Genomic DNA, 9,695 nt, shown 5'->3' with positions numbered 1-9,695 from the left:
GTGCCGAGCCTTTCGACAAATGGAATTTTTGAGGTGGAGTAACTCTGCCAGATCAGGGGCTGAACCTGTTTTTAATTCTTTTTTTCTTTATGGGGGCGTGTTTGTTAACAATACCACTGAAAATATCAAAAAAGAAGGTCCAAGCATCTTCGAAAGAGGGGATCAAGCTGATTCTATACCCATTTACAGAGGCCAGGTCATGAAGGAAGGCTTGCTCATAAAATTATTTTAGCAAGTGTCAGGACAGGACAGGTTGTTTCACTGAGCAGCCATTACAAACACAGGCTGTAAAACAGTGATCACTAAGGTCATTACAGAAAACACCAGACTGATACCTATCAGGATTATTTGTGATGATGACATCAAGGAGAGTAGCCTTTTCTTGGTGTTTGGAGTCATACCTTGTGGGATTGGTAATAATCTGAGAAAGATTTAAGGAGTACCATTGCTTTAGGACTTGGTCAGATGGTTTAAATATGTCCCAGTTTAGGTCACCTAGCAGGACAAATGAATTCAGACTTAGTGTAAGGGGCCAGGAGAGAGCTTAGGGCAGGTAGGGTACAGGCCGGTGCTGTGTAAGGGGCCAGGAGAGAGCTTAGGGCACGTAGGGTACAGGCCGGTGCTGTGTAAGGGACCAGGAGAGAGCTTAGGGCACGTAGGGTACATGCACTGAAGGTGTTCCTTGGTAAAGATTGCCACTCCACCACCTTTGGAAGATCTGTCTTGCCGAAAAAGGTTATAACCAGAAAGGTTAACATCAGTGTTGAGAACACTCTTTCTTAACCACGTCTCAGTAATGACCAACACATCTGGATTGGAGCTGTGAACCCACACTTTCAATTGATCCATTTTAGGTAATAAGCTTCTAGTGGATTGGAGCTTCAAGAGTCTGTGTTACCAATAGAGAGTCAGAGTCCCGAGTATGGAAACAAACATAGTCTGTCCCATGGTTGGGTAAACAAGCAAGTACATAGTCAACAAAGCACGCAGGAGTCATGAGGCAAATAGCATAAAGCACAATAAAAAAATATAACGACTTGGGGCTAGCCATTGTAAGTTCAAAGAGTCACTCGCCCCAACAAAATAACATGAGAAAGTAGCTCTCTATGAGTCCAGTAGGCTATAAAAGTATGAGATCAAATAAATAAATAGTAGGCCAATACTAATTAATTGAAGTGTTTCTGAGTAATCTCACATAGTAAGCTTCACAAGTTAATTAGCCTACATAAAATTCCTATCAGTCCAAAGTCTGCGGTGTGTGTGTTAAGTGCGTGTGTGCTGGAGGTGAGCGAAAGCTCAGGAGAGAGGGGGAGTGTGGCAGGGGTACCTGTACCAGACAGGGGGAGACAGGCAAGGGCAGACGGTGAACAGATCGCCAGGTGGGATCCAAGCAGCAGTGCAACAGCAGTAGGTGTCACACCCGCTTGGGAGAATATTTTTCAGGAGGCTGAGTAGGAGAGAAGGCGTTCAACCTTACCCGACAGGTGATGGTAGAGCAGATAAAAACGTCAGAAGCGAAAAGCTTGTTTAAAATTGGCTTGAGTTTCGATATTCGCCATACATTCGGGCCATCAAACATCAATATTTTGCATGACTGGTATATGTGAACTCCTTCTCCCCTATGCCAACACCAATCTGATGCTTTTACATTTGTGAGGAGTAGTGAATGAGTGCACACTTCAAGAGGAAGGAGAGATTATTGGGACATCCCCCATGGAGTGATGGTAGAGGGATGTGAAAGAGAAGAGAGGTAATGGTTGACTTATTTATTCTCTCATTACTGACTTATTCTGTCTCACTAGCATAATTGCAGTACACAAAATAATTAAATTTTCAGAATTATTCTTGCAATAAAGAAAACCTGTATTTGAAGTCTCCATAAAATGTACAGTTCATTCCATAGTTTAACATGTGAAATGCTCCTTCCCTCCAAAAGAGTAATTGAAGTGTTGGATGAGATAGGACCCTGCCTTCACCGGGGGATATTTGTTGGACCCGTCACAACAGGTGATGAGGGCCTCGTCGTCCGGCTGCACAAAGAAAGCCAGGGACTGCCGTGTGCTCCAGTCTCCAGCGGTGGGCAGCAAAACCCTATGGACCTGAAAGGGAAAGTGAGGAGTAAAAATCAAAGGTGAATTTACATTGATGTTTCCACAGAGACCTTGGTTGTATTCACTAGGCACCAAACTGAAGAAAATTAACTGAAACAGGGAGGGACTAACCGGACTTGTCCAATAAGAAAATACTATTTGAAATCTTACAAATACTTTTAGCATTTGCTTTAGTCTTTCAGGTGGGCGAGGTTTGTTTGTACTTTTAGGACTTTTCTATTGGTCCATTACATCAGGCAAACTCAATCAGGCATTGCTTATTAAGTATTCTAAATTATTTTAAATAGTGTTTGAACACAGGTCTGTTTCCACATGCAATAAGCCTGTAACATCTTGTATGATCTTATCAGGTAAAGGTGTGTCAAATGGAACGGCAAGTCTCACCACTGAGAGGAAAACATCACTGGTCCACCTCTGAATCAGGTCAGCTATGTTGATCAGTACTGTTCCAGGGATGCTGGGAGCAGAGATTAACTCCCCTGACCTGGTACCCACCTATGGAGTTGTCATTTTAATATTGGTTTAACCCCATTACTGCTATAACACACATAAGCCATGTTAATAGAATGAAATGGATCCAGTTTCCATTTATCCTGTAATAGATTTACTGCCTGTGGAACACTTCTCAAAAGTGGTCTTAAATCAAGATGACTGCAGGTCTCAATCACAAACGAATGGGGGAACAATTAATCAAATGGTGACCCAGACTATTTACATTGACCACCCACACTGCTGCTACTTGCTGTTTATTATCTATACACTGGCAGAGCTACTCCACCTCTAGAATGACCCCCTGTATATAGCCTCGTTATTGTTATGTCATTTTATTGTGTTTGATTAGATTTTTTACATTTAGTTTATTTAGTAAATATTTTCTTAACTCTATTTCTTGAACTGCATTGTTGGTTAAGGGCTTGTAAGTAAGCATTTCACGGTAAGGTCTACACCTGTTGTATTCGGCGCGTGTGACAAATGTAATGACATTTTATTTTATTTTATTTGAAAGTGGCACCATCTAATAAGATGGCATTTAGAGGTATGGAGAAACAAGATTCACACAACAGAGCTGACCACAACTGGACTGGCTGTGATATTTCATTACACATAATCCTTTCAAGGATGATTCCAGAACTATGGTGGATGAGTAACCAGCCCAGTTTGGCCCTGCTTGGCTTGACTCAGCTCTGTAGTGTTAGCCAGCCCAGTTTGGCCCTGCTTGGCTTGACTCAGCTCTGTAGTGTTAGCCAGCCCAGTTTGGCCCTGCTTGGCTTGACTCGGCTCTATAGTGAGAAACAGGCATCAGTGTGTTGGAGGGGATCAGTCTGATCAAGGAGAGGCACAGAATCACTGATCTGGACCACTTAGTGAGTCAATATTTGAGATGCAAGTGGATTTGTAGATTAGTGAGTCTGTGCAGTTGACTGCAATGGATTTGATCTCAAACATGCACAATGTCATGAAGATCACTGCTACTCCATATAATGAAAACATCCCCTATGAGGACTAATGACCAACTCTGAAACTCACCACACTATGCTGTACTGACAGCATCATCATCACACTAGCATTAATGTTCACACTCTGGGTCTCATTTGTCCACATTTAAACTGGTCTTGGTCTCCTTATAGGTTAGACACATTTAAACTGGTCTTGGTCTCCTTACAGGTTAGACACATTTAAACTGGTCTAGGTCTCCTTACAGGTTGGACACATTTAAACTGGTCTAGGTCTCCTTACAGCTTAGTAAGGAGAGGGCACTCCTTACACCATAGTGCCCTCTAAGCTCATCACTAAGCTAAGGATCCTGGGACTAAACACCTCCCTCTGCAACTGGATCCTGGACTTCCTGACGGGCCGCCCCCAGGTGGTAAGGGTAGGTAACAACACATCTGCCACACTGATCCTCAACACGGGGGCCCCTCAGGGGTGCGTGCTCAGTCCCCTCCTGTACTCTCTGTTCACCCATGACTGCATGGCCAGGCACGACTCCAACACCATCATTAAGTTTGCCGACGACACAACAGTGGTAGGCCTGATCACCGACAACGATGAGACAGCCTATAGGGAGGAGGTCAGAGATCTGGCCGTGTGGTGCCAGGACAACAACCTCTCCCTCAACGTGACCAAGACAAAGGAGATGATTGTGGACTACAGGAAAAAAAGAGGACTGAGCACGCCCCCATTCTCATCGACGGGGCTGTAGTGGAACAGGTTGAGAGCTTCAAGTTCCTTGGTGTCCACATCACCAACGAACTATCATGGTCCAAACACACCAAGACAGTCGTGAAGAGGGCACGACAAAGCCTATTCCCCCTCAGGAGACTAAAAAGATTTGGCATGGGTCCTCAGATCCTCAAAAAATTATACAGCTGCACCATCGAGAGCATCCTGACTGGTTGCATCACCGCCTGGTATGGCAACTGCTTGGCCTCTGACCGCAAGGCACTACAGAGGGTAGTGCGTACGGCCCAGTACATCACTGGGGCAAAGCTCCCTGCCATCCAGGACCTCTATACCAGGCGGTGTCAGAGGAAGGCCCTCAAAATTGTCAAAGACTCCAGCCACCCTAGTCATAGACTGTTCTCTCTGCTACCGCACGGCAAGCGGTACCGGAGTGCCAAGTCTAGGTCCAAAAGACTTCTCAACAGCTTCTACCCCCAAGCCATAAGACTCCTGAACAGCTAATCATGGCTACCCGGACTATTTGCACTGCCCCCCACCCCATCCTTTTTACGCTGCTGCTACTCTGTTAAGTACCGGTATTTATGCATAGTCACTTTAACTCTACCCACATGTACATATTACCTCAACTACCTCAACTAGCCGGTGCCACCGCACATTGACTCTGCAACGGTACCCCCCTGTATATATAGCCTCCCTACTGTCACTTTATTTTACTGTATATATAGCCTCCCTACTGTCACTTTATTTTACTTCTGCTCTTTTTTTCTCAACACTTTTTTTGTTGTTGTTTTATTCTTACTTTTTTTGTTTAAAATAAATGCACTGTTGGTTAAGGGCTGTAAGTAAGCATTTCACTGTAATGTCTGCACCTGTTGTATTCGGCGCATGTGACCAATACATTTTGATTTGATTTGATTTGATTTGATTACAGGTAAGACACATTTAAACTGGTCTAGGTCTCCTTATAGGTTAGACACATTTAAACTGGTCTAGGTCTCCTTACAGGTTAGACACATTTAAACTGGTCTTTTGTCTCCTTATAGGTGAGACACATTTAAACTATTGGTCTCCTTACAGGTGAGACACAGGGATGTAGCTCAGTTGGTATGCAACGCCAGGGTTGTGGGTTCATTTCCCATGGGGGCCCAGTATGAAAAATAAAAAAATAATGTATGCACTCACTAACTGTAAGTGGCTCTGGATAAGAGCGTCCGCTAAATGACTAACATGTAAAATGTAAAAATGTAAACTATTGGTCTCCTTAGAACTATAGATTCTGTGTGGAGAAATTACCCGGCTCTTCACCAGCATTTCACCACAGCAGCTGAGGATGCCTCCCGCGACGGCGTGACCCGTCAGAGTTATAGTGGCCTTGCCATGCGGGTATCCTCGCATGCGTTTGTTAACAATCTAGGTCTTATGTGTGATGCATTTAAAGAACTATCTGAATTGTCACTCGAGCTCCAAATGAGAGACACACAGGGCAGTCACCAGGGAAGTGAGGGTGTTATTACTGCACACAGGGCAGTCACCAGGGAAGTGAGGGTGTTATTACTGCACACAGGGCAGTCACCAGGGAAGTGATGGTGTTATTACTGCACACAGGGCAGTCACCAGGGAAGTGAGGGTGTTATTACTGCACACAGGGCAGTCACCAGGGAAGTGAGGGTGTTATTACTGCACACAGGGCAGTCACCAGGGAAGTGAGGGTGTTATTACTGCACACAGGGCAGTCACCAGGGAAGTGATGGTGTTATTACTGCACACAGGGCAGTCACCAGGGAAGTGAGGGTGTAATTACTGCACACAGGGCAGTCACCAGGGAAGTGAGGGTGTTATTACTGCACACAGGGCAGTCACCAGGGAAGTGAGGGTGTTATTACTGCACACAGGGCAGTCACCAGGGAAGTGATGGTGTTATTACTGCACACAGGGCAGTCACCAGGGGAAGTGAGGGTGTAATTACTGCACACAGGGCAGTCACCAGGGAAGTGAGGGTGTAATTACTGCACACAGGGCAGTCACCAGGGAAGTGAGGGGTGTTATTACTGCACACAAGGCAGTCACCAGGGAAGTGAGGGTGTAATTACTGCACACAGGGCAGTCACCAGGGAAGTGAGGGTGTTATTACTGCACACAGGGCAGTCACCAGGGAAGTGAGGGTGTAATTACTGCACACAGGGCAGTCACCAGTGGATAATAAAGGATACAGCCAGTTCATAGAGGAGCTGAAGGTGCTTTATGCTCAATACTGGCCAGAGGATGCAGGAGCACTGTATGGAGAAACTGTGATAGAATCTCTCTGCCAGAGGTTTGGCATTGACAGTCCACGTACGGTCATACGGGCCTACAGGCAGTACAGGGACACTGATGGAAATGATAAAGGAGACTTTCCAGATGGACTTAAAGAGATGTTGATGGAGGTCAGCACCATCCCCATCTCCAGATGGACTTAAAGAGATGTTGATGGTGGTCAGCACCATCCTCATCTCCAGATGGACTTAAAGAGATGTTGATGGTGGTCAGCACCATCCCCATCTCCAGATGGACTTAAAGAGATGTTGATGGAGGTCAGCACCATCCTCATCTCCAGATGGACTTAAAGAGATGTTGATGGTGGTCAGCACCATCCCCAGATGGACTTAAAGAGATGTTGATGGCGGTCAGCACCATCCTCATCTCCAGTGCAGAAGGCCAGCAGGGATTTTCTCAAATGAATCTGATTTGCACCTCAACCCGCGCCTCTCTGCATACCTCCACCATATCAGGGCTACTCTATCTGAACCTTGTTGGCCCACCCCTGACCAAATTCAACCCAGTCCCCTATGTGAGGTCATGGATTGCTAAAGGACACAGATGTGTCACAGACACCAGGAGCAAAACAAGAGATAGGGAGGAGAAGACGCACCAGGAAATGGCCGTGTTGTGGGAGGTTCTGGAAAACTTTACAAACTTGTTCTGTACTGTGAAGTTAATCTGATTATGCGCTTCATATTATCAGATAGGCAGGAGGCCTATATACTATAATATGCGTTCTGCTGTAGCATACATTGATTTATTATATTTGAAGTATATTCTGATATCAAATCAAATGTTTGTCCTACAGTGATGTCTTGAAAAGTATATGAAATGTGAGTATTGTAAGCCCCACCTCTGAGTATATGAAATGTGAGTATTGTAAGCCCCACCTCTGAGTATATGAAATGTGAGTCTTGTAAGCCCCACCTCTGAGTATGTGTTCATATGCATATGGAGGGTGTTCTGCAGTGACACCTAAACATTTTGCTGTACATTGATGTCTTGAAAATTAGGCTGTAAGAAATTCAGACTTGTAAGCCCCACAGCTACACTAGAGTATGTGGGTATAGTATATGTTGGTGACGGTGGCTGTGTGAGAAGCACGCCTGTATCTCTCACATAACTAGAATGAGATTCACTTTCTATGATCTCTCTCCCTCTCTGCTCTGATAGACAGGAGCCTGAACTCTCATCTCTCAAGCGTTGCACTTCATCATTTATTTAGACTCTATGCTGGAGGCCAACAAAATATTTGATCAACTTCCAAATATTGTTTTACAAAAGAGAGAGAGAGAGGTAGGCTTTTGGCATGAGTGCATCGGCCATCACTAGTGAGGGAGCTGTGCATCATTGGGTGAGTCAGTGAAACTGGAAAGCATTTTTAGGACTATAATTTCCTCCTCATATTGTAGCCTACAATATGTGTCTCCACACACCTAGGCCTAGGCTATTGATGGATTCAAGACAAGGTCGTTTTTATTGATCTCTGATTCTCAGGTTGTCAGTGTAGCCTGCCATTTCCATCATTTGTGTGGTATTAACAAATACTCTACCAAAGTCTCGTCATGTAAAATGACATAGAATTGCATGAAATGCGTTTATAAAAGGCCAACATTTTCTCGGCCATTATGCTACTAAAAATGTCCCCCATGTGTCCAACTTCTGGAAGTGCCTCTACTCTACTGCTCTATGCCACTACGCAAATGTGATGATATGAATGCAATGCTTTATTATAAAGGATATATACTTTTTTTTATGCATTCCAGTACCTCAGATCCCCCAGGTCACCACCCTCTCGTGCTCACTGTTTGTAAAATAAGGTGCAGGACGGCAGATTCATTCCCTTCAGTGATATTACTTGCTGACACGTTTTGGAGAAAGCTTCTTCGTCAAAGCACTATTGTAAACAGGGTTAGAATGTTACAAATACACATTGACATTGAAAGGGAAGCATGATTATAGATTCATATTTCAAATCCTCAGAATTCATACAGTATAGAACACCATCTAGAAGACATAGACATATCATTACATACAGTATAGAACACCATCTAGAAGACATAGACATATCATTACATACAGTATAGAACACCATATAGAAGACATAGACATATCATTACATACAGTATAGAACACCATATAGAAGACATAGACATATCATTACATACAGTATAGAACACCATATAGAAGACATAGACATATCATTACATACAGTATAGAACACCATATAGAAGACATAGACATATCATCACATACAGTATAGAACACCATCTAGAAGACATAGACATATCATTACATACAGTATAGAACACCATCTAGAAGACATAGACATATCATTACATAGAGTATATCATAGATGACATGTATAAATCCTTCCTTTATATTTCCTGTAACACTTTCCATTACAGTAGCCTTATTACTGGCTAGGGTTACTGCTGCTAGTACAGTGTAAGAATGAGGCATCACAGTACTTTTACACCACTGTACTAACAGGAATAATTACACACCAATAAACACACTGTAATGTAAAGTGTTACATCATTCTCAATGATCAGTCAATACATACGGTATTCATTTCAGCTACAGTACATTGTATCCATTTCAAGTCCCCCCTCCCCCATTGTAGCTAATTATCTATAACACATTGTACAGTTTTACAACAACATATTAGTTATTATGGATGGTTATAGTTAGTGTCATAGCACATAAGTTTAAGGCATTACACAATTCATTAAAAGCATTATATATATGTACTTCATATAAACTGTTACCCTTTATATATTCTAACCACTCTATTTAATTTATTCCATATTAAGGGCCCTAACCTAGGAACACAAACCTTTGTCTCTATTAACATTGTGGACAGTTCTCTCTCTCTCTCTCTCTCTCTCTCTCTCTCTCTCTCTCTCTCTCTCTCTCTCTCTCTCTCTCTCTCTCTCTCTCTCTCTCTCTCTCTCTCTCTCTCTCTCTCTCTAACCCCTCCCTCCCTCTAACCCCACCCTTCTGGCAGAACCAGGAAGTCCCACAAACTTTCTTCTGAGGAAACTAAACTGATCTGAGTCTCTGTGTCGTCTGTCTGTGTGAGAGTGAACAACCGTCCAA

The sequence above is a fragment of the Coregonus clupeaformis genome, unplaced genomic scaffold (assembly GCF_020615455.1).
Source record: "Coregonus clupeaformis isolate EN_2021a unplaced genomic scaffold, ASM2061545v1 scaf1751, whole genome shotgun sequence".
Classification (NCBI taxonomy): domain Eukaryota; kingdom Metazoa; phylum Chordata; class Actinopteri; order Salmoniformes; family Salmonidae; genus Coregonus; species Coregonus clupeaformis.
This window is presented reverse-complemented; position numbering follows the sequence as displayed.